Genomic DNA, 20,998 nt, shown 5'->3' with positions numbered 1-20,998 from the left:
CACGTCCCCACTTACACACGTACGCCCCCCACCCCCGAGAAACCAACTTACCCACAAGTTATATTTCATTCAAAAAACCTAGCGCTCCTCTGCTCGCCTGCCTCTTCTGCTGCAGAAAAAGGCCACATATGTCTGCAAACACTTCTAGGCAGAAACCAGCCAGTGCAGAACAAAGACAGCCGGAGTTGCCTTCATCTCAGCACAAGGCAGCCAGTAGCTATTTTCAAGCTTGTTCGCTCTCCCCCCTCTGAGGGCACCCTGCTCTGTTTCTCCCTCTCTCTCTCCTCTTTGCCTGTCCAGCTACTGCACAACACACATCAATTATTCATTGCTTGTCTCCCGGTTTCCAGGCAAAACCAATCACAGATGGAGTCTTGCTAATGGGCTCATGCCGTACTTGCCAACAGGCTATTTGTGCTCAAGCTACAACCCTCTAGAGACAATAAAGAGAATCAGGTTAAGCTTTAAAACTTCACACGTACGCGAACAGACCTAAAACGGCAATATACATGTAAGCATCCCTATGACATTGTTTAGGAGTACGTCTTCAGCATACAGCATGGCAGAAGGCTGCTTTAAATCTTCTGAAAGGGTTTTAAGAAAATCAAACACTCAGAAAAATCTCACCTCAGCTGCATGTTACTGATATTGATGGTTTTCTTTTCTGTCTCTAGTGATCCATCTCTTGCTTTCCCATTACACCTCTCCCTCCTTCTCTCATACTCATGCACGCACACGCACACACGCACACGCAGCCACAGCCACTTTGCCAGAAGGAAGAGAGAGAGAAAGAGAGAGGAGAAAAAAAAAAAACACCCAGGCAGCTCACATTTCAAACTTGCAAGGAGGGGTGGTGCTTAAAACGCTAGGACAAAGCCTCTGTCTCTGGCATCCAGCCAAAATACTAAAATAAATCCCCTCGATCAATTAATTGGAAGCAACACTTGTTCGAGTCCGCATAACAAACCATTAAGGGCACCAGGGCAGAAGAGTCTTTAGATTTGGGAAATCTTATACACTTGTTTCCCCCCTCCCTGTTTGCTGAATGCTGTTGACTAAATCCATCAAACTAGTCATGCTAATTAGCGTCCAGAGCAGCCTCGGCGGCAGAGCAGCGCCCGGGGCGGGCGGGCGGCCCCCGCGGCCGGGAGTTTCCTTCCGGACCGGCCACCGCCCCGCGCCGGGGCAGGAGGTACCGGCGGGCCCTGGCGGGGAGGTGGCTGAAGCGGCGGTTCTGGCCGCGGTCCCGAGGTGAGCAGCGCCAGAGACCAACGAGAGGCGCGGCCAGCGCAGCGCTCCCGCTCGGCGACGCGACGGGCATCACCGCTCCGCTGCCGAGGGGAAACTGAGGCACGCAGGCGGGGAGGCTGCGGGTTGCCAGCTGGAATCACTGGCACCAGCGGCACAGCCTTGCCTGGGCTCTGGGCTTGCGTTTTGGGTTTGGGTTTTTTGTGTAAAGAGTTCAGACCTTCACCTCTGCCGGCCGCCCATTGCTCCTAACAGCACCACCCTTTCCCACGCCACTCCGAGTTCAGAACCGCCCATGAAGGAGTTTTAAACTAAAAGTTTTACAGATCAAACTGTGCCACAAAGTAGCCTTTGGTGGACAGCGTTTCAGTTGACAGCGTCAAAGGAAAAAAAAAACCCCAAAACCAAACAGGAAACTACTGTGACAATTTTTTTGCTCCCGCTCCGAGGGAAAACTGGCAGTTTAAGTTGTGGCCAGGCTAGCACCAGCCTTTTCCTGCCAGCCTCCTGCGGTGCAGAGCCGCTTCCTTCCCCGGCACAACCTGCACAAAGGCACCTCCACCTCTTAAAGGCACACCCGGCCCTTTTGCAGTGCAGCTAGCCTGCAGGTTCCAGCGAAAACCCAAACAAAATAGAAACAACAACAGAGGACGACTTAAACAAAAAATTACTGTCTCGCCAGCAAAATTCCTTCCAGCAAAAAAAATGGCCTCGGCTTTCCTTGCCATGCTTACAGTCACTTAACAGTGCTTCGTAAACACCGTAGCAGAAAGAGTCTGCAACATGACAGATCGGAGCAGCAAACTATCACAGATATCAAAGAGCAGCTCTTCTCTGAAAAATGATTCCACAAAAAAGCATTGTCAGATTTCATGTTCATTTTTTTTCCCAGGGAATCCACTTCAAACAAGTAAGAGGTATGTGTGCTTTTCACCTAACTTCTACTCCTGAAGTACCAGCTCAAGGTCAGCCTGTCAGACAGGATTATTGCTTTCTCTCCTCAGCCATCAGACTAAGCAGCACTGCAAACCAAACCCTCCATAACACTTCTGCAATCTCAGAGCTGCACAAGCCTCACTGAAGGAAGACTTCTTAACAGTACAGCTGCTACAGGTGGTACGAAACACAGCGCTGGGCCGGTATGCATAGCAGATAGTCCGTACAGCATGGGCAAGCCTTCAGCTAGGTCCTCAGAGATCAAGGTGGACCCATGCAGCCACTGGAACAAACTCTTACACAAAATGTAGTTTCCATTGCAGTTGATCAAATTTGAGATGCAGTCACACAAAAGAAGAGTACAGAACCTCATACAATTGTTTTCATGGATGGATGCTTTAAGGAGCTGTAAATGATACAGCTAGGCTGGCAGAATAGATAATAGCAAACATGAGTTTTAGAGGACTGGCAAAACAATAAGTAAAGTATGTTGATAATCCTGAACAAGGACCAAGTTCTGTACTAACGTAACTGCTCTGAGTTCAGACTTGGTGGATGTGAATGAAATTTGTAATTGACTGTAATTCTAGATAAATTCTAGATACACACAGAATATACTTTTTTTTGCACTTGTTTCAGGTTTTACTGCATTTACTAAATTTTCACACTGTTTCTAAACTATCATGGTGTTATTTCATATTTCAAAATAACATACAAAGCAATGACAAGAATGTATCAGGCAATTGCGAGGTCCCGATTATCAAGACTGGCTCCTTCCTCATACAAGCCTCAATGAAATCTTATTTTCTGAAGGGGAAAAAAATATTATTTCTGTATAGAAGACTCATATTCGCCAGTATCCTATGATTTTCTAACTACCACCATAAGAGGATTGCCTTTTCCCCCCCTCTGCAATTAAATGCTCTTTCTAGTGTAACACTGTAAGTTTCTCTTTTAAGCTGCCTGTCTTTTCAGCGGAAGTGGTTTAGAGCAGACAAATCACTTATCTAAAAATTACGTACTTACTTCTCCTTTGACAAATCTTCAGCAGGTTTCTAATCCCACCCTGCCACTTGAAATATCACTTTCTGTGATGACATTTGAGTCACAGTTGTCAGAAGCATCAGGCTCTGTAGTTAAATGGATTAAATCACACTTCATAGCATGCAGTATTTTGAAGAAGGAGTGGTTTATCATTTGTAGAAATTAATCATAACAGTTTTTTCTCTAGGGCAAATTCCCAATCATTTTTAAAGATTACTATGTTTAAGCCCCACTGACAGCAGTATGTCAAATTACATCACAGGCAGTGATAACTATTAACAAGACTCCCTGAAGACATCCACTACTGGGAGAAGCAGGTCCATACTGGGGAAGCACCTTTTAAATGCAGTGGTGGGAGAGCAGACTCTTTGGCCATGCTCTGTGGCCCTGGGGATCCCGTTTGTCTGGCGGTGTGCCTGGCCGCTCGCATCTTGAGTGGCCGCTCTCCCGTGGGGTCAGCGAGACACTCAGCCTCACGGGGGAGCGGAAACAGGGGGTCAGGGCATCGTTCAGTCCTATGGGGGAAGAGCAGACACTTATTTGGGCCACCTCTAGCTGATTAAGGAAAAGAGTTGAAAGATTTTCAAAGTCCCATTTACCTCAAAATGGGAGGCAGCATTTGTCTGTTTAACATATGCTGTCAATGCCAAGCAATATTACTGATCAGAATTCTCCCAAATCTCAATCCTGTCAGTCACCGCTTGGCACAGAAACAAATCGCCACCAGCACATCCATTTGGTACTGCTCTTTGCTCTCCATGCCAAGGCACTTCTCTCTCAAAGAGGGTATTTTTGAAAAGTCAGAAGTCCATCCTTAAGTCATGTTGCTGTGACAGATCTGCATGGCTATGGAACACCAATGTTTATGGTGAACAAGAGAATAACGTGGACAGATTTGTATGTTTGGGTGCCTCTGACTGTGCAACGTAAATGGCATGATGCTTATCTTCAACTAGGTCCAGTGAGGTAGCCTTTGGATGCAATTCTTGCTTCTCTCCCTCCTTGCTGACGTTGCAAAAAATGAACCAAATACGTGAACACCTGTAATGAAGGCACAGACCACCAAGAGGAAAAAAGAAGGAGAGGCTGCAGAGGGGTAGAGATCAAATCCCCAGTTTGGATGCTTCAGTATCAAGTTGACTGTACAAGGGGGGACACCATCATGTTCCACTAATTTCATTATGACAGGTGCACAGAGGAAAGAGCAGAAAAGTTGTTTAGAGAAAGAAAACATAAGGGAGGGTAAGGAAATTCTCTTCAAGTAGCTGTAATACCAGTTATTGCCCACTGAGTCATAATATAACCCTTTAGCAATGCAAATTTTCTATGACCAAAGATTTAAAGGTTTATCTTGGGGACCAATCTTTATTCATCAGAGTTTTGCTGCACTGCTGAACACAGCAGGGTAGTTCCTTACAACATTTGCCTAGAGCAGGTTATTTGCCCAAGAATTAGTTCCCTGGATATGTATATACTTTACTATTGATTCAAAGGATTCAAAAAACTCTTTAGAAGACTTACAATTACATAGTTGAAATACACAGAATACATGGATCAGTGGCCTTGTGGATTTTTCCTAATGTTTCACAGTAGGCTGAGTCAGTTGAAGCTGTTATAAATCACAGGGCTGCATCCCAGTCAGAAACCAACCATGTACTTGGGAAAAAAAAAAAATCCTTTGACTCCGCATCAAGTGTCTTTCATGCATAACCCACTCTTCCAGGATCAAACCAACTCCATCCAGAGAGGTGGGAGAGGAAAACCCAGCATAAAAAGCAAAGTAAAAAAGACTCTTTTATGTGGTTTAGTCCTGTCTTGTTTAAGTCCAAGATTACTACATTGCAGAGATTGCTATGACTGAAGTACTTACCCTTACAAAATGTAACAACACAGCATTTCCCTTTCTCCTGCTGCCCGTGACCACTGCTGGCAAGTGCCCTCGGTAACTAAATGTTTTGATGGACCCTCTGATCTGGACTACGCACCTGAAAACACCGAATGCTGTTTTGGATGCACACAACAATTGGACCAAAACCCTCAAAACCTTCTGAAAGAGACTTACACCCTATTTAACTTTCAAGAACATGGAAATGCTCACGTTCTTGTTAACCCATTATGAAAAATTGTTCCTTCAAACCTATGCAGAGGCTCAGGACAGACCTGTAGGCAGTGCAATGAAAAACACCTCTGTCAATTGCCATGATCTTTGGGAAAGGAAGTCTACCTTGAATCCATCTAATAAGATGCAATGTTGCAGTTTTCTAATCTCTATTTCCTTCCTTCCTTCCGATTAAACATCTTTACCACGTGCAGGAAAACAAAAATCTATAAAATTACAATGAAATATGTGGAACACCCAACCCCACCCCCCCAAAATTACAGACTGAAGTCACATTCATCATGTTTGTATCTTTAGTTCTTTTCACAGCTATACTCTTACAGAAAACTGAGAAGCAAAAGTAACCAAACCATGAAGAAATAAAGAATGAAGTACACTAAGGAAAAATCACCTTTGTAATGTAGGATGACAGTCAGAAGAGAGGCTTTACAGAACTAAAAAAACATAATAAAAAAAAATCACTGTACAATGACAGCATCAGTTCAGAGTTGTCTCCAGCACTATTTCACCAGCAACTGAGCTTCTGCAGCTGTCCCCTCCCACACCTAATGTCTGTCAGGCAATTCTAAAGACAGATGGAACAAACCCCACCCATGTTGCTCTGCCCTTCTTTTACTTTATCTATTTTGCTACAAATACTAATGAATGTTTTAAAACGTGCTTTTTGTGACACGGGAGCTTTATTGCTTTTCCAGATTTTAGAGATGTCTTAATTTTTAGATACTTCCATTCAAACTCTTTGGTAAACTGGAGCATGGCACAAATGTCTTCAGTGCGCATCTCCACCTCCAGTGCCTCTTTTGGCACCTGGGCTAGAGTTTATTACATCTCTTCTAGCAAATCAGGCAGAAATAGAAATTAACTGAAGCCCTTTCCATACTAAATCAAATTTTTCAGCATGATCAAGTGGATTTCTAAAACATCCATATTTTTCATCACTAACTTTTGATTAAATAGATTTTTTTATACCATGTCTTGCAAACTGCCCAGTTTTCCTTATATAGATTAGACATTTTTAACCTACTATCACTTTGGGGGGAATATCTGATCAACTATTTCTTTAGATTTCAAACTAATCTTCTAGCGTTCATATGTTCTGCAAAGGATTAAAAACTTTGTCGTACATGAAGCAAGGCTTTCAAATGCAATGAGGATTAGCCTACCTCTCTACGAAAGTTTTACTATGCGCTTTAAAAAACATATTTTTCTGCTGCTTTTTGTCAAGCTCAAGATTATATTCTCAGTCAAAATATTTGTTTTTATTGAATGTGTAGCTATCCTAGCTGAAGCCCCATCCCACCTCTGGCAAGCTGTGGGTTAATTACAGCTAAGCTTCCTCTCTCCCTGCTTAACTGTTCAAGGGGATAAGGAGGCAGCTCTTAAGACAGTAACCTAATCAGGTCTCACTGAACGAAGGCAGAGAACTATCGGAACAGCAGCTTGCGAGGCTGCATAGGACTAAAGGGATGTGAAGGAGTAAATGAAACTGAAGCTTGGAAAGTAGAAGCCCTGTGAGGGCTCCTGGACTTTTCTTGGCACTGTACATCCAGTTTGCGCTATTTTTACTGTTAGCAATATTTTTCAGAAATATAAATTGTAGGAATATTTCTCATTACAATCTCAAAAGAACAAACCCTACGTGAAAATATTCCATCCCAGTGACTATTTTCCTTTAATTTTTCCTTCTATGTTATACATGCATTCATCTCCAGCTGACACTTCTCCTTACTGCAGCCCTTGGAAGGGCGCTGTGAGCATGACTGCTCCAGCTTTCTCAGAGTGGCAATCTGAGCCATCCTCCCCTCTGCATAATCCTGTTGGCCCCATTTTACTGAGCTGCCCCTAATCCAAAAATGGGTTTGAGAGGAAACCTAGGCTATTTACTTATATCCTTTTTTTTATTATTACTTTTAAAAAACAATCCACTAAAACATGCAAGGCATCAGTAGTGAGAAGGAATATGTGATACAAACATCCTGAGCGGGACATAAATGGAATAAGGAAAGATGTAATGTCCTTCATTAGCCACAGTATTTACGCTCTATACATAGGAAAGTTAATGACAGAGCCCTTTTTCTGTGCTGTGAGTGAACTGTGAGAGCATTCAAATGAGAAAGTTGAGATGCAGTGTATTTTTTCTAATAAAAAAATAATCTATGAAAACAACACTGAACATCACTTTCTCCAAGAAAACTGCAGAGCCTAGAAAACCATCAAAAATGCATAGATATGTTTAATGATGCCATATCTAACATATGAGAGGTTATATAAATAAACAAATAGATAGCAGTCCAAAGTTATAAATTAAAAGAAAAGTTACAAATTGGTGGCTATGCATCACTGTCTTGGAAAGCTTCCATTCTGGAATACAAAGACATTCATCATTTGGAGGCCAGCTCATGCTTCTAGCTTTGTATTTAAACAAATCCATGTACCATCATCATACACTTTTTATATCAATCTGCCAGAAAGCCATACAGAGTTATTTTTAGTGGACTGTGAGATAAAGTACAGTTTAGCTTACACACTAGCCTAATAAGGCAAAATGTTCTTGGTGAAGACCAAATGCAGTCGCTGTCGCTCTTTCCCCCATACACCAATCAATCTCTAAGAGCATCCCTTAATTTTTCCCGCTTACTGTGGAGGATTACTGCATTAGCAACAATGAGACAGAACTAGGGGGATCTTTATCATTTTGCCTGGTTTGATAATCAAATATACAGTGATTGCAGAAGAAAGGAAACTGTCTGAAAAAAAGGTGGTTTTGCTCAGATTCGTCAAGGAAACATTTTCATAGACAATCATTTTAAAAGAAACAACAGCTTAGTATCAGTTTTTGATTTCAGAAACTGGCAAAACTCTGGTCTCAGTCAACTCCAAATACTTCAGGCCTCATGCTTTTTCAGTGCCATGTTTCCTTCCACCATGTTGGCAGTGGAACAAAGCTTTAGAGTAGACATAAAAGACTCCCTGAGAGTATGTGTATGCTTAAATATCAGCATGGATCTTCTTAAAAGTGTTCCAAAATCCACTAGATTACTTAGAATCTGAGAAAAATCTTCATTTTGACATGTTGTTGCTGGGGGGGTGTGGGGTAATTCTGTAACAGTTCATGAGAACAAGATTAAAAACTGCAATTAACACAGACTTCTATCTTTAGTAATTATTCATATACCTGTTTAGCTGATTATAAGTTGTAGCTCCAGGCTGTCTGCCTACATTGCTAGGACACAGACAGCAACCTTTGCTAAATTGACTCCACCGGCTATGCTCATGCTGCAAGAGCTGTTTTCAAGGACAGATGTACAATGTTATATGGGTAAAGAGACGAGCAAATTAAAGATGGGTGTTCTGTCAGGAAAAGGACTGAAGAACTTGTGTCAGCATTTCCCTACATTAATAGAACCTCAGATTTTTAACCCTTCACCACCTATTACTTAAAGCAGCACCTTCCTTATATAGATAGCACAGTTGTGTCTTCTCAAATAAAATCATGAAAATACAATAGCTCAGAACAAAATATAAGGGCATGCACTATACATAACTGTGTATCTATATATAGACATAGAGGGATTCATGAAGAGCTTTTAATCCTTCTTAAACTGTGATTCATTTTAAGGCATCATAGCTTGTGGGTTAAAGAAGCTGACAAGAGTAGAACATGAAGTTACCAAAACATATTATTGCCACACAACACAAAATCATCCCTCCATTTGAGGTCATCAATAAACATCCTGCACATCCCTACCAAAAAGCGACACTCACATTCTGGATTTTTCTTTTTATCATCTGAATTCTGCATATTTGTGTTTAAAGCAGTATAACATTTCTTTAAATGAGACTGAAAGTCTTTTAGACCTACTCAGCTCTGAGAAATACTTCTTAGTACAACCATAGACAAGTTATACTGGCAGCTCCTACCAAGCACAGACACAGCTGATACTGGCAGGAGGCTGTCTTACATTGCCCTTATTGGCTGACCATTGAAATTAAGTTTATAATCAAGGGATTACGTGATCTCACTAAAACAGGGCTTCTGGTACGTATATAAATATGTCTTATTTTGCTAGAGGATTTCTAGCATAGAACTTGTCTACTCTGAGACTAAGAGCAAGCCTACACCTTGCAATGATATGAACTAGGAAGAGCCAGGAGCCATTGATGTGCTCCCATGCAGGAAGGCTGTCCTGTACTGTGACATTGAATTCAGTCCCAAAAGCCATACAGGACTATTACCACACCATTACACCAGAGACTGTAAACCCTTCTTCTTGGCAGAGATAATTGGCTTGGACACCTAACTACTGACTATCTCATTTCTGAATCCAGAGCTAGGGTTGATGCCGCAGTCTCAGGGTCTACTACATTCTGCCGTATCTCCGCTGAACTACTTCCCTTCACAAACTCCTTTCAGTAAAAGTTTCTATTTGATTGAGAAGAATCACCAATTGTCACATGGAACCTGCTCCTTTTCATAGAAATGCAAAATTAAAGCAGCTTTTCAGAACTTCAATATGGACAACATCTTTCCAGGAAACTGACTATAATCTAAAATAGCCCTTAATTCTCAGTGCAGCGATCAAATAAAAGAACCATGTATTTCCAACAACTGTAACTATTGCAAAGTTTCCAATAACTAGACAATGCAGGAGACAAAATTAGAAGGTTACATATTATCAATGTTTTCTCTAAAATGAAATAATAAATATTATGACTACTGAAAATTACCCCCACTCCCTTCTGTGATTAAAAATATGCCATGGACAGCCATAGGAAATCTAACATAAGGAACAATCCTACACTGGGGATTTGGCAAAAGACCTAAGAAGTTTCTGTTCTTTATTGTAGTGAATTTCTGCAATCACGAAACAGCAGAGAAGCTTATTAGGCCCTTCAACCTCCACCCCCACCCCCAAAACACACGTTTGCTATATCTGAATACAGAGAAATACTACAGTTCACACTTCAAGATTTTTAATAACCTCATCCATCTGTTAAATATTTAATTTACATTCTGCTAAAATATGCAGCAATAGTATAGCTATGAAAATATACATTGCTCCATAACCTGGAAACTATCCATCAGTATTTGACACTATTTCTTCTCTCCTGCAACACTGTATGGAGACTTTCACAGAAGCAGTGCTTTAATAACGTACAGGCATCAGAAAGGAATCTTGTCCCTAAGAGACACTTTGAAACAGCCTGATCAAGTCAAGAATCCTTCCACTGTGAATAACAGGAACTGCCCTCTTTTTAATCCATATGCATCACATAAGTCTTTCTGTCCACTGTATACAACACGTTATCTTGATAGGCTGATTGTCCACAGCCAAAAGATTGAACACTGAGAATTGAACAGTTCAAGACAAAACCTTTAGGATGGGAGGTTTGATGACGACCTGTTTTTTCATGAAGCCTTCAAAGTAAAAACAGAAAAATTTTGCATGTTCCCTTAAGCTGTATATGTGGTTTTGCTTTTTTTTTTGCTTTTCTTTTTTTTCCCTCATATTTAAATCCACTGGTAAGTCAACATTAGAGCTGGTCATATTCTTTGGAAGCTTAAACAGACAACTGTATTTTTATTCACTTAATTTCTTTTAATTCTTAAAGTACTTAGAGAATACACACTGAAGCATCTCCCCTTTAATTACAAAAGCCAAAGTGAAAAGTTCAGGTGTAGTGACACTGACTTAAATGAGAAAGTACAATTTGGAGAAGACACTTAAAAGAAATTAAAATTTTGGATACCTTGACTTGAGAAAGCATAATTTGGGCTGATTTTCTAAAAGTGCCAAATCTCCTGCAGCTAGAAGTTAAGCATCTTTAACATATTTCCAGTTGAGCACCCAAGAACTGAGGAACCACAGGTCATGAGTCTGCCTTGGGAATTGTGGCCTGTATCGCCACAGCTCTTAACTTCTGACCAAACAGTCACTGTCAGCTCTCCAAACTATTTACTGACTAGTGCACCTTTATCATCAACATTTTAAATTAAAAAGTGCCAGCAGGTTATTTAAATGAGGCTCGATATGCATTAGTATTACTCTGCAGGCCACTTATCTCGGCCTGAAGGACTGCTGCCTGGAAAATGCTGTGCAGTCTATAAAATGACTCACGTCAAAATCTTTCTTAAAAAGATGTAATATACTTTCATGCCTGCAAAGAAAAATTAGTAGATTCAAAGCAAATTGCTTTTACCAAAGGTAGGACAAATAAAGTTATAAAAGTTACATTTCTTTTTACTTTAGGAAAGGGAATAGTAGACATATTTACAGAAATATGCATCAACAGAACAAAGAACCTGCCTTATGCTTAAAGATAGTTTCTGTGATGACGGATTAGAGATACTAAACCTTCAGGAGGCAAGTACTTCCAAGAAGGAAAGACAAAGATCCTGCAGCAGGTCTCATCAAAACTATTTCTGTTTTCTCATGCATAGGGTGTCCTCTCCAAATTGCCTTTCTCTTGTTTTGAATCACCATTACCTTCTTTGAGCAATTCTTCTGGGTGAAGGCCTGTAATTTTAATATTTATAGCCCCAACAAAATTAAGGTTTATATTCTAGTACTATCTCCACTCTCATCTGCCATCACTTTCTGAGATTTAATAGTAGCTCTTATCTCTGCTGAAGGAGTGAAGTTCAGTGAACTAAGTCTCCTCACTTCAATGAGATCAGAATGAGGGGTCTGTCATAAACTCCTATATCAAAGTCAGAGAGGGGGAAATGGAAGCCAGCTTTACAAAAGTGGAACAGAAAAGTTAATGAGTACCCTTCAATACTGCTCCTCCACAGCTCCAGCATTTAGAAGCGAGAAATGATTGCTTCAGCAAGCTGAGAAGACTTACATATATTCTACCACTCCTAGAAATCTCCTCCCACTCCTGGGAGTAAGGGGGAGAAAGATGGAGGGAAATACAAAGTTGGTTCTTCGCTTATTTTTTACATCGGTGAAAAGGGGAGGATATGAGAGAGAGAAGCCTAGTTTCTCAATAGCCCTGAATATATCACTTCTGTGCTCCTAGTCCCATGCCAGACACATACCACTCACTGCAAACCATCTCCTGGTACACTATAAGCAAACTATTTCAAGTTCACAGCACAATTTTCTTATTCCACATGAGAACAGACTTTTTCATGGGTTCTCCATGAAAGCAACCAGGATTTACTTCAGTTTTTCCTCATTTTTTGGTAGCAATTCTTCTACAGAAAAGATGTTAGGAAGGATGGGAGTAAGTGATGAGTCTTGCTTCAATATTTTATTGGCTTCCAAGTGAAACCATATACGATAACACTTCTAACCCAGTTCACCTCTATTGACCTGTGCTCTTGCCGCCAGCCTCAGTATGAAAAAAAACCCGACACATACACATTCTTGTTTTTTCTGTTGCAACTTAATTGACATTACTGAATATGGTTTCCAAAATAAAGTAACAGATTAATCAGGAAAAAAATTAAATGCCTTTAAATTTGGAGTTGCTTAAAAACAAAAGAAGAAAGCCCATACAAGTAGTTTCTATACTCTGGGAGTAAGCATGCTTATCCCATCAGTTCATGATTAGCAAAAAAAAAAAAAAAAAAAAAAAAAAAAATCAATATTTTAAGTATCACCACTGCCACAGGGAGACATTAGCTACGCTGAAGAAGTATGGGTCCAATGTAATTAATATTCTTATGACTAATCACTGCAGTTACACCATTGCCCAGAGACGCAAGGAGGATTAGAATATCATCATAATGGAAATTATCAGCAGTATTTGTTACCTTTTAGTTTTAAAAATGTAACTAAATTCTTAAGACCTCAACATTATCTCATAACAGCAAGAATGATATATGGGCGTTCAGCAAGAAGAGGGGGAAAAGAAAGCATGAATCCCTACAGAACGCCACAGGAAGGCAAGTAATAACCCTAAACCTAGTAAAATGTGGAGCATATTTTATATTATTCTTATAAAATATTTATGTTACTTTCAGACAAAGTATTGACTGAGATATCTGATTTTGTCAAAAACATGAAAACATTCTCTAAATAATTACAACAGATTAAAGAGCTGATATTTAAGTAACATTGCTCTTTGAGGGTAGTCATCTTGCAGGCAGAGGAATGCAAAGGTAAGAAAAAAAGGTGTGGGAAAACAACACTTCTGAATTATGGTACATTACTGAAGATGACTGTGTCAATCAACTGTAACGCAAGCTAGCAAGTAAGCTCAAACACGGACTGCATATCTGAAGGAAAATCCATACTGTTTTTTAACTCTTGCATTTAACTGCCAGAGCAGCAAGCAGTGCCCTTGGAAGGAGCAACCAAGAGAGGGGGAGCAGCCACCGCTGCTGCTGCCTTCCAGGAGGGCAGAGCTGGGAGGCTGCAGCCTGGGGGGAGGAAAAGCTTTCAAGATCGAGGTGTGCTTTGGAGAGACAGCAGCGCTGGGAATTCCTGCAAATTAGACCAAATCCTCCCAAGTAACCTGGCATGCTTTCCATTCATTCTGTGTTTGTAAATGAAAAAAACAGACATAGAAAAGAAGGCACTTTTGCCCAGAAACTTATGAAATAAAAGCAGTACCCAATCCCCAATGCAATTGGTTATATTTACAAAGACTGTAAAGAGAAGAGAAAAAGGAAAGAAGTCACTGTGTCACCATTTGAGCCCCATTTGGGAGGAATTAAACATGTGAACGTAATCGATTATACTAGTGCATAACAGCAAATCCATTGCTCATCTGCTATCCTCACTTCAGGGAATAAACGAGGGACGAGGGCTGCCGGTACATCCCATAGGCAGGAGGTGAGGAGGTTGCCTTGCCCCGTGGGGCGCAGTGTTGGGTACTGATCCAGAGCCCTCAGTCCCCTCTGGCAAGACTGGCTCCCTTCTGTCACTAACTGCATCACCCTTTACCAGGTCTCATAAAAACACCATCCTTAAACTAAGCTGTTTGCGTAAATCCGGTTTGTGATTGCTTTCAGACAAGAACTCACAGTGGTAAATTGCAATTAGTCCAAAAGCTCTTGTAATTGAGTTAACACTGTTCATTTCAACAGGAGGTTCAATCACTGTTAAGATGATGATGTCAAATCCAGAAAGAGGCCTCAAGACTACAGTAAATTCTTTGCCCTCTCTCCCCAAGACAGCAGTAGCAGAAAAACAACTGCGTGACCAAGGCAGTTGGGAGACTCAAGACAGCAGTTCCCTGTTCTCTGACAGGGTGAACTCAGTTCCCACCTCTTCCTCCCCAACCCTTGCCTTCATCTATCCTTCGTCTTTCCTGTCAACTTCAGTTACAAGTTCTTCAAAGAAAAGACCTTCAAACACCGTGCAGAGTTTTTTAGCGCAACTGGCCTCGATCTCACATGGGATCTTTGAGAACACCAGTGAGGAGCACCAACACCACAACCAAGGGCTGCCTCAAGGCACCAGAAACACCGTACATTAGATCCCTTGAAAAGTTCTGCACTTCCTTCTTTGGTGACTGAGGCAGACGAGGTTACCTTCTTAAGACAAAGAATACTTTCACTACAGCCAGTACTTGGTATAACAAATATTTAGCTATCCGATGATTAAAGCAGGAAGTAATGTCTTTAATAACTTATTTAAAAAGGGAACATTATACATTTAAGAAGGCCAGGAGGGATATATTTTTTCCTTTAAAAAAGATGTATCATTATAATCAAGGGTGTGGCTATAACAACCAAGCTCCATATTTTGTTAACTTGCTCAAGTGTTTTTTTGCTATGGTTTGGGTTGCGATATGGCCTGGGTTATCTTGTTACCATCAGTACCTGTTCAGCACCATATACAAAATGAGCACACTGGTCACAGTTCAGCTCACATGCCTACATCACCAAATTCATTATCCTGAATTCAGCCTCTCCGAAATCTATTTTGATCAAGAAGTAAATGCCTTAAAACAGATATCGCCTGGTTAATTTGTTCAGACCTAAATTACTTTTGAAAGTTTGCTGATCTTCTGCTCATGTTGCAACTGTCCACAGTTCAAGAGAATTTCATACTTAGGGATTCTGCTTTGAAAAACATCGTATTTTTTTGAAAACATTTCACTTTACATCTGTCATCTAATGCCCAATAAGCTCTTAATCAGTAGGCTGCACCCCTGAAACATTATCCCTTACCTGTAATTTGGAATGTTTCTCATTTAGTGTTTCCCACCCCCTCCACTAAAAATGCTTTAAATAGTTACTTAGCAGGACCAACACAAAGCACATCGTGCTTTTACAACCCATTTGCACTTCTGCAGACTAAGATGCAACAAAAGAAATAACAAGCTACAGAATGTAATTATCTAACATCACAGTGTGCATCAACATACACACACAAACTACCTCTCCCCATACATGTTTTAATTCAAGTTAATTTGCCATACATGTTTTAATTTTAATTTAAATCGCTGAATTTCCATCAGCAAAGGTTTTTCTTTGTCACTGATTACTTTTTTGTTGGTTTCTCCCCCATGGAATAAGACCAAGATTTTCTTCTGACATCTTCAGAAACTAATTTCTTTTAATCCTTTGTTACCTCTACCTAACATCACCGGTATTCAATATTCTACCTCTGTCAATCAAAAAAAAAAAAATTAAAAAAGATTCTACCATTTTCTCCATTCTTCTCCCAGACATAGTACCATTATTACCATTTACTCATAGTCAGTTTTCCTCTTGCATACATCTACTCTGCTGTCATTCCAGGCAAAGATCACTAGGCATTGAGCGATCAAAGGATGAGACTGGCTATGTGAATCCTCATTTGGTATGACAGCCGTACTGTACCAAGTTTTAAAAAAAATTAGAGTTTTTTCATATTCCCTTTAACTAAACTGTAAAGTCAGCAGATGAGCTCACATCACTACTTGTGATCTAAAAAGATCCCAAGTGGGACAGCAAATAATCCTTAGATAGTAGAGCAAGTGACATCCTTGAATAAAAGACATCCAAAAGATTTACACAGAAGATCGAGAAGCAGCACATTTCTAAACACATACTTAAAACCAGCACTCAGTCTCCCCCATGGAGTTCAATAAGCACAGCAATTTCTCACCGTCTGTGCATTAAAAGCCAACGCAAGGGAAAAAGTTTCCATTATATCTACTAACAAAAACTGTTTGTGCATACCTTGGCCTTTCAAACATATGTGGTCTTACACTTTGTCACTTCAGAGCAGATGTTTAATTGGGAGGAAGCGATTTTAAACATCTGTAGCTAACATCTGAGAAGCTGGAAGAAGACCACACAGAGCCTTGAGGAAATTAAAAGGGTATGCAATTATGTCACTTCCTAGACCAAGTATTTAGCAGAATTAAAAAAATAAACAAACCCAGAAGTTTCAATAGAGAACCTTCAAAATCCTTCCTCTCCCCTCATTTGCCTTCCTCTGCCTTAGAGAAAAATTGGTACTTTAGGAGATATAAAGTCCATTAACTGAGTAACCAAGGTTTGACCAACAAGAGGGAAAAAAACCAGGGAATAAAAACCAATTCAGTATCGAGCCTTTGATCCCTTAGGGAAAGAAAGCAAAACAGAGTAAATATTTAAAAGATGAAACATTACTCAGTCCTAGTGGGTCTTGGGTGTATCGCAGTAACTCAGGTTTAGCAAATACACCTGCAGCATATACAACATCAAGTCTTCCACTGAGAAGAGCCAGGGGAGCGCCTCCAGAATCCAAGTCTCTAACTTGCAACAGCACTGCTGGTAGTACTCCCCCAGACCCGAGCAACTGGGCTGCCTCCTCATTTCTAGTTACATCTTTCGGAAGCCAGGTTCTTTCCTTCACAGAACATGCTAGATAAGAGTATTCAGCTAAGCTTTTTCTACTTGAGTAGCTGCTACAGTGGGAGAACAGAAAATGAGGTGGCCAAACAGAGCAGTTCCCACGAACATGAGGGGAGATGGCCATGAGATTCAGTACCAGCAATCATTTGGTGAGACTTGCATTTTTCAAAACTGCTTTGCTTAAACAGAGATTCATCTACGGAAATCAGAGAGTTACTAAATTTCTAAAAATCTAATTTAAAACTGCAAAACTTAACAAAATTAAGAGCATGTTTAAATAAAAACATAGATGCAGCTTGGTTTTCCTACCCTCCTTTTTAGAAATCATTTCTTAGTGTGCTATACACAAGTGGCATTCTATTTCTCAACTTCAATGTGAAAGTCAGGACTTTTTGCATCATCAAATATGGAAAAATAAACGTTACTTTAGGAAGTAGCTAGGAAGATTACTGTTTGAAAACTTCAGATTTAATTAGGATCAAGACAACAAAACAGTAACGGTTCAACTCATGCAAGGTTTGTACAAGAGGAAAATGACAAGGTTTCACAAAAATTATAAGTGACCAATATCTACCAAATTGATCTCTAAAAGTGTTCCTCAAGGGGATGCCAAACCTTTTGATCTACTCTGAGAGCAGAGAACCACTCTGTAAAATACACTGTTAAGTAGCATTAGCAAAACTATCGGTACTTAGGAATATCAAAAGAACTTGTCAGAATTTGCAATCTATATCACCGCTGGAGTGGCTCCATGGCAGAAGTGAGAGACCAGAGGCCAGTATGGTGTGTTCTGCCATCATACATTCATTTATATAGCTGACATACTTTGGCTCGATAGTAAAAATCTTCCTTGATCTAAATTACAGACTATGGCTTCTTTAAAAAAAAAAAAAAAAAAAAGTAGCTCAAAAGAGGAAGATGCTGTTTCACAACATGTGCTTGGGAGGGTAAGACTCCATGCTGTTTGCGAGTCCTCTGGTCTTAAGCCTTCTGTGGAAGGCATCTGTTCCTCTGAACAGCAGGGAGAGCACACCTGATGCCGACAGCTTTATGAGAGGTCTCTGGACCCTGAGATTGTCTAGAAACTTCTCTGTACAAATCAATGTGTACAGATTGCCAAACTCACACATCCTGAGCATCAAAAACTCATACCATTTAAAAGTACTGTGGTATCTTTATTGTCTAAGTATATAACTGGAACATGGTCTTCCCCTCCAGGGAAGAGACCCAAACAGAAGTAACAAAATTTCCAAGAAAAAAATATTGTTAAAAGCTCTGGGGAAAACTTCTATTTTTGTCTTGCATGAAAATGACGCGTTACCTCAATTTGTAGCACATACAGATCTTTTTTAAAAGTAAAAAACCCCCAAAACTCCACAAAACTTAAATGAATTAATTGCTATTAATGAGCAAGGACACAGAAACGAGCATGCCTGCTCATCTCTGATGAGTTATGATGGCCCACTCAAAGCTGACTCAGGAACTAACGTAGTTGTTTCAAGAAACAAAATAGCAAAAGATTCAAATCTTTGGCAGCTTTTAAACCATCTGTTCCACACTATTTTAATCACTTCTGCTCAGTACAGAGATTATGGGTTTCAGTTCATTTGTGGTGGAAAACCAGAGAACGCTGCATTTTTTGGAGCGTGTGGAGGGAAATCCAGAATCCTCACAACTACTCTAAAACTGGGGTGCTTGAAGAAAGCAAAAGGCTTACTGCTTGCCACTTGAGCGTGACAAAACAACCCTCCCCCTCCATGAGGGATTCCTCCTGTGCCTTGAAGCAAGCACAAATTGGAATGCGCCACACTGACCTGAAAAAAGGGGGATGTGGGGAAGGAGCTCCTATTAGCCACTTTATTATGGCGAAACAATTAGTATCATTCTTTCCAACGGAAGAACCCCAAAGTTCCCATTGCTATTTGTTGTGGGAAATTGCTTATTAATGTGAAGAACGTGTTTCCTCAGCTCAGACATTACAGACTTCCCATTACTTTCTTGTAGTACTAAAAGATCAGCAGGGCAGAAGCAGTAGGTAGGTTTGAAGTGATAAGCGTATCTTCTCTGTAACACAGTGATTTCTCTTCCTTTCTCTCCATCCCCAAAAGAAGGGCAAAGAGCTATCCGAGATGACACACAAACAGAAAAGGTTAGTCCCACAGCTAATTCAAACAGATCTTCAACTAAAAGTGTCCTCCGTGCCAGTGACTGGTGGATCCATACAAGTGCTTGTGTTTACCTGCCTGAGCTAGACAAATGACTAATCCTCTATATGATTTTCATCTCCCCCCAGGAACCGTACTCTTACAGTTTCCGCTTCCCACTGTGTCATCTTAGCACTTCGAAGGGGATCTGACACAGCTCTTTGTGCCGCTCTAAGCTGAAATGGCATGCCAGTTCTTTCCAAGGGCACTAATGGGGAATATGTCTTCCCCGACATCAAAAGCTGGTGAATTCTTCTTGAAAACACTGAAAGACGTATCGGGACCTCAAATGCTTTAGCCTGTGATCTCAGACGTATGTAGGCAAACAGATTTAGTGAGAGAAAACTTGATCTCTATCTAACCATGTCAGCTTGCCCAAGCTGAATGCCCCACTGAAAAAGAGGGTTTTTTCTGCTGTAAAGATTAATTCTTGGTATTCCCATGATCAATAACTCCCATATGTTATCATTTAATACTGATATCAAAGGAGCAACTCAACTACACGAAGGTGAGCACAGCTTTGGCTAAACAGGATTGGTACGTTTGTTTGCGTGCCCTCGGATGACTTAACAGTGTTGGATGGAAAATAAATAAATAAAAGGCATTATAAAACTTTTCATTTTTGTTAACATTTTTCAACCAGTCCACACTTAGTGCCTTTTACAGTCATCAAAACTAGTGGGAAATAGAATGTATTCATAAAAATGCTTGATTTTTGCATATAGACAAAGCATGCACAAGCATAAACCCCTAAATTTCATCAACAGTTAATCTAGAGCATAAGACATCCAAAGAATATTAGTAGTATGAGTAAATATCTATTTTACATGATTAAAATATGATACTATTAAGCTACGACATTTATTATGGTGCAGAATAAACCCATATACTTGTAGCTAAGAACATAATAACACTTAACTATGTAAATTCAGGAGATAGAAGAGATCCCTTGGTTTACATAGATTTGTGCAGCCACTTTCCATTGCTGAAGGATCCGCTAACTGGATTAATCATCTCTGATCTCAGCACACTCAGATCAAGCTAAAGATTTCCATGGGAAACATTTTCTGTACAACAGCAAATGAAAATACAGTAAGGTACTTTCCTTCCTCTTTTTTCACCTTATTGGCCCAATTTGGAGGCTTTAGCGTTCTGTCTGGCACATCCAGCTACCCAAAACCTCTGAAAATCAGGACTTGAGTGAATATTACATACCCATAGAGGGTGTCAGTCTGAACCAGAACAGGATTGTAGTGATCTATTTTTAGGACAGAAATGTCACAGTCGATAGTGAGGCAAATATCCTGCTTCACTCTGCCCTGGAGGTAACTGCTTTAAAGGTCAGAAAGCAATGCTTTCTGGAGACACTCCACTTTAGCTTCTCTAATAAGAATGTGTGATTAGCCTTTTGAATGAGAAAGTTATTTACCGATAGCGGGAGTACTTCAACCTGCACAGACCCTGCATATACATTCACTTCAGATGGTTGTTTGTCACAAGCACTTAAGACGAGATTTGCATTGTTTCTTAGAGTCCATGAGATGCCTCATGCTCTTGCTCTCTGCAATGTATGAAAGACAGATTGTAGCACTTGTTCTTAACTGTCCCTTAACAGCAATCCCAGAAAAAGAAAGACAATAAAAGGAAAAGAATGAAGAG

At 40.3% G+C, this 20,998-nt stretch overlaps 1 protein-coding gene across 12 annotated transcripts in view; it reads right to left on the bottom strand.

Moving 5' to 3' along the window:
- ZMIZ1 (zinc finger MIZ-type containing 1) overlaps positions 1-20,998 on the bottom strand; it is a 361,162-nt gene that overhangs the window by 95,563 nt on the left and 244,601 nt on the right. The window contains exon 1 of one of the 12 annotated variants that reach the window (XM_054831992.1): positions 52-227. The exons of the other annotated variants lie outside the window; for them this stretch is intronic. The gene's annotated coding sequence lies outside the window, so the exon portion shown is untranslated. Of the gene's footprint in view, positions 1-51; positions 228-20,998 lie in introns of those variants that run through there. 12 annotated transcript variants of the gene reach the window in all.

This window comes from Grus americana, chromosome 7 (genome assembly GCF_028858705.1).
Source record: "Grus americana isolate bGruAme1 chromosome 7, bGruAme1.mat, whole genome shotgun sequence".
In the NCBI taxonomy this organism is placed as follows: Eukaryota; Metazoa; Chordata; class Aves; order Gruiformes; family Gruidae; genus Grus; species Grus americana.
The sequence above is the reverse complement of the archived record's forward strand: the minus strand, read 5'-3'. Positions and strand labels throughout refer to the sequence as shown.